Here is a 4,351-nt window from a genome sequence, read left to right as displayed (position 1 = left end):
TCTCTCTCTCTCTCTCTCTCTCTCTCTCTCTATCTATCTATCTATCTATCTATCTATCTATCTATCTATCTCACCTGGCAGATAAACACTCCCTGATCCTCTGCGTCAGGTACGAGGGGCAGGGGTCTTGATGCCTCGTCAAGCAGAGACAGATCGTACTTGGCCCACGGCCCCATGAAGTCCCAGTTATTAATCCCATCCACGAAATTAGTCAAGTCCAGGTAGGGAGAGAAGCTGGAGGAGTTCCTGAGTCCTCCTCCATTTCCTTCTTCTCCTCCTCCTCCTCCTCCTCCTTCGGCGTCAGGTAGGGTCGTGGTGTTGATTGTGGTGGTGGTCTCGTCCTCCGCCGTGGTGAAGTGAAGAAGAGTCGTCGTGAGGGTAAGGATAAGGAAAATGGTTCTCTCTCTTCTCTTTCTCACCCATAACCACGTCATTTTTTCTGAGTCTTTCTCCTTCTCCCCTTTTTTTACTTCTTTTCTTTTCCTTTTCACAGGTTACGAGATTTTTTCTTTTTGTGTCCTTTTTTCTGTGGGTTTTTTCTTTTCTTTTTGTTTCTTACGTGGAAAGGTAAGGTGTGAGTATCTGGTTCACCTTAATTGGTTCACCTGTCCTTCTTTCTTTCCTTCCTTCCTTCCTTCCTTTCTTCCTTCCGTTTTTCCTTCCTTCCTAAACTTTTCTCTATTTTATTCCTTTTTTTTCCTTCTGCAATTAACCTCTGAAATAAAGACGAGTGATTAAGGATGGTGTGTGTGTGTGTGTGTGTGTAGCAGAGATCCCGAACGACACACACACACACACACACACACACACGATGCCTAACAAGCAGGGCGGTTCGACATTTACGTTTTCAATCCTCATTTAATTGTCTCCCTTCTCTTTTTTTTTTTGCATCTTTAACGAGGAACACATTTTTTCTCTCTTTTTGAATAAGAATCAAGAAAAGTTCATATAGAAGGAAATATCAGGAGACTTTTTCCTTCTTTGTTCATTTTCATTTTTATTCTGTCTTTGTTGGCTTCACTTAATACGAGTTAGTTTAAGTTTATTTCTTTTTCTTTCATTTTGTCACTTACTCCATTTTTCTTTTCTTTTTTTTATTTGCAACACAACCTCGAATATCACAATCTCTCTCTCTCTCTCTCTCTCTCTCTCTCTCTCTCTCTCTCTCTCTCTCTCTCTCTCTCTCTCTCTAATCAGGCTTAACAGCTTAGCGACACTTTGCAATTCGTTTGACATTTCGCACACCAAACTCTCTTTCAACGCTAAATTCAATGCGAACTGGAGCTGTATTTCCTTTTTTCCTTCCTCTTTTCCACTAAATTCCTGATGCATGAACGAGTCTACGATTTATATTGTGGTTGTATTTGACTATATTTAAGTTTTTTCATCACCTTTTTTTCTTTCACTTTTTTTTCCTTAATAATCGCTTTCTTTTTCTTTTCAAGTTATATTTTCCTTTCTTTTCTTCTATATTAAAGGATAATCTTTTTTGTTCTTCTTTTTCATTTTCATCGCACAGTTTTTTCCGTATTTTCTTTTCTTTCCTTTTAGAGATGCTGGTAGTTATCTTTTTCTGTTATTTTCTCCAACTTTATTTCCACTGATACTCGATTTCTTTTAGTCATTGAGTTTCTTTTCCTCTATTTTCATTTATTTTTCCGGTGTTAGTCAAGTTGTACCTGTTTCCAGAATAAACGAATGACAGTGATCGAGACTTTTCTAAACATAAGAGTATTTAAATCAACTTTTTCCTTCGTTGTCTTATGTCTCTCTCTATCTCTGTCCATCTCTTTCTCTTCTTTATCTCCTTGCACTCATTCTCTTCCTCCCTCACTTTCCATCTCTTTCTCTTTGCATTTTATAACTTCTCTCTTCATTTTTTCCCCCATTTTTTTATACTTCTTTCACTCCTCACGCTTCTGTCTCCCTCCTCTCTCAATCTTTCAAAATCTTCCCTCCCACTTCTTTTCACTCTCTCGCACCTTCGTAGAAAATACAAATAAATTTCGATTCCTCCTTCACTCGACGAGCGCGTGCGTGTGTCTGTCAGTGTGTACGAGGGTCTGTATGAGTGGCGCTGTGAGTGTGTATGTAGTCTTCCTCACATACACGTACACACACACTCACACACACCCGCACATCACCACCATCACCCCCTAAACCCCTCCTTCTCCCCTCCTACCACATGAAGTCTGCCACCTTTCCACCTTCCTCCATCTCCCCACACTCATTTCTTTACCTTCATCTATACATCTACCCTTTCCTCTTCCCTTCTTCCCCCATCACGGTACCAGTATCTCCCCCTCCCCCCTCCCCTTGAACTAGTGATCAGCTGTAAATACCTCTAGATAATATAGAATCGAGAAGGCAAAGGTTAATCAGGCAAGATAGATAGAGTTATGGACACACACACACACACACACACACACACACACACACACACACACACACACAGCAGTGCACAAGTGTGAGGAACATCTGTATGATCGCCACGATACCCCCACTCCACCTTCACCTCCGCCCGCCCCTTTAACCACCATTTACCCCTCCCGTGACGTCATTGACCCCCTCCCCCCACCTCTCCCCTAACCTTCATAAGCTGTTTCAGACATCTAGCTTCCTCACCCCCATTTTCGTTGTTTTTGTTTGTTTGTTTTTTTCCTATTTTCTTTATTTCTTTATTTCTGTGTATTGAAGGTGACGGTGGTACTGGTGGTGGTGGTAGTAGTAGTAGTAGTAGTAGTAGTAGTAGTAGTAGAAGTAGTAGTAGTAGTTATTGTAGTTGTTGTTGTTGTTGTTGTTGTTGTTGTAATAAATTTCTTAGAATAATGATAATAACAGAAATAATCATAATAGTAATAGCAGTAAGTAATAAACGTAATAATAACACAAAACACTTAATCCTCACCGAACAGTAACAATAAAGTCAAACACCTGTCACTAATTACCACCACCACCACCACCACCACCACCACCACCACCACCACCACCTACACAAAGTACTCACATAATCAGATCAACTCGAGAAGGAAAAACACACACACACACACACACACACACATACACAAAGACCACAAAAGTAGCATTCAAGAGCCGCCACTGGATTCTAAGTAGCAAAGAGGCCCCTTAACTGTCCAACTGCCTAATTGCCTCGGGGAAGACACGCACACACGCACACACACCAGACTAATTACCACTCAGTCTTCAAAGGATCCTGCAAACTGATCATAAAGGGGAAAGGAAAAGTCCACATTTGCATTTTAATTACTCGTGAAAGATGAAGAGGAAAGTTTTTTTTTTTTTTTGAGATCCTATGTCTTTATTTATTTATTATTTTTTCCCTCCTGTTGTGTTTATGTGCTCTCTCTCTCTCTCTCTCTCTCTCTCTCTCTCTCTCTCTCTCTCTCTCTCTCTCTGTCGTGTCCGTTCATTTTTTCCCATTGTTCTTTGAGTAAGCGTATTTTTTTCCTCTTCAGTTGTTTTTCTACTTTCGTCTTGCTTTCTGAATAATAATAATAATAATAATAATAATAATAATAATAATAATAATAATAATAATAATATAATAATAATAATAATAATAATAAACAAATAAATATCAAGTAGAAAAAATAACCAACAAATAATTTCCTTTTGTGTTTCTTATTCAATTAATTTATTTATTTGATTTTTTTTTAAAACCTTATCTCTTTTTTCTCCTATTCCTCTCCCTGCTTTTTTTTCCTCGCATTTATTCTTTCCTTTTCTATCTATTCACTTTTCTTAACGTTATAATTCTTGTCCTTTCTCTCCCGTATATTCTCATAATTTTCTTACCTTCCCCTTCGCTTCAGTTCAATTTTCTCTTTTCCATAACTTTACTTTCCTCCCGTTCTCTCCCCTCCTCTATTTCATTCCTTCACTCCTTCTATGCACCTCAACTTTCCTTCACTCTCTCTCTCTCTCTCTCTCTCTCTCTCTCTCTCTCTCTCTCTCTCTCTCTCTCTTTTGACACTTCTCACACCCCAACTCCCAAATCCTCCCCAACCTCGTCCCCACCGTCACAGTATCACGTCCACCTGCCCTAATGAGGATTACTAAAGGGGAACGTGTGTGTGTGTGTGTGTGTGTGTGTGTGTGTGTGTGTGTGTGTGTGTGTGTGTGTGTGTGTGTGTGTGTGTTTCACCTGACTAAAAATGAGCAAAAATGACAAAGTGAAATGATAGATTCTTTAAAGCATTTTTCTCTTCCGCTCATTATTATTTTTTTTTACTTTCTAGCATATTATTCGTTATTGTTATTACTGTTTTTGTTGTTATTATCATTATTATTATTATTATTATCATAATCGTTATCATCATCGTTCCACGCA

General features: G+C 38.9%; 1 protein-coding gene across 6 annotated transcripts in view; it reads right to left on the bottom strand.

Annotated features, from left to right (window-relative positions):
• Positions 1-2,128, bottom strand: part of LOC123509606 — a 33,821-nt gene extending 31,693 nt beyond the window's left edge. For 4 of the 6 annotated variants that reach the window (XR_006676235.1, XR_006676233.1, XM_045264038.1 and 1 more), the window contains exons 1-2: positions 1,983-2,126; positions 75-715 (exon numbers count right to left, since the gene is read on the bottom strand). The gene's annotated coding sequence lies outside the window, so the exon portion shown is untranslated. Of the gene's footprint in view, positions 1-74; positions 716-1,982 lie in introns of all 6 variants that reach the window. The other 2 variants (XR_006676234.1, XM_045264039.1) reach the window with 2 other exon arrangements.
• Between the last annotated feature and the right edge of the window lie 2,223 nt (positions 2,129-4,351).

This window comes from Portunus trituberculatus, chromosome 27 (genome assembly GCF_017591435.1).
Source record: "Portunus trituberculatus isolate SZX2019 chromosome 27, ASM1759143v1, whole genome shotgun sequence".
Taxonomy (NCBI): domain Eukaryota; kingdom Metazoa; phylum Arthropoda; class Malacostraca; order Decapoda; family Portunidae; genus Portunus; species Portunus trituberculatus.
Note: the sequence above shows the minus strand (reverse complement) of the source record. Positions and strands in the feature narration are given on the sequence as shown.